Source organism: Brassica oleracea, chromosome C1 (assembly GCF_000695525.1).
Source record: "Brassica oleracea var. oleracea cultivar TO1000 chromosome C1, BOL, whole genome shotgun sequence".
NCBI lineage: Eukaryota > Viridiplantae > Streptophyta > Magnoliopsida > Brassicales > Brassicaceae > Brassica > Brassica oleracea.
In genome coordinates, this window is record NC_027748.1 from 15441401 (window position 1) to 15441917 (window position 517).

Here is a 517-nt window from a genome sequence, read left to right on the forward strand (position 1 = left end):
ATACTATTCTCACTCAAATGTCTGCGTTTCCGTTCCATGTTTGTCATGATCACCTGATGAGTTACCAGCCATAGGAAGACTCGTACACGTTCTGGATTAGTGACACGCCAAACCCGCTGATATAAGGCGTCCATATTAGGTCTCGGCTCCGCCTCCCTGGTTAAGAAAGCATAAGCTGAGTTCACAGAAAATAAACCATCCTTGCTCCCTCCCCACGATATTTTATCCCTTGCACCCGTAACATCATCAATAACCACTGAAGCCAACCTTAGACGATTTGGGATTGACATATACGGTTCTATTATATGCATTTGCCAACCAGCGCCAGTTTGCCAAAGATCCCGAGCTCGTACCTCCACCATCTCTTCCGGAATATCCACTGTACTCAACTCAGATAGTGGCTCATTCAACAACCAATTATCCTTCCAAAAACGTACTCGACGACCATCACCAAGAACCCAAGCCAAACTCGGGACAACAACCTCACGCAGCCCCAATACCAAACTTCTCCATGTTG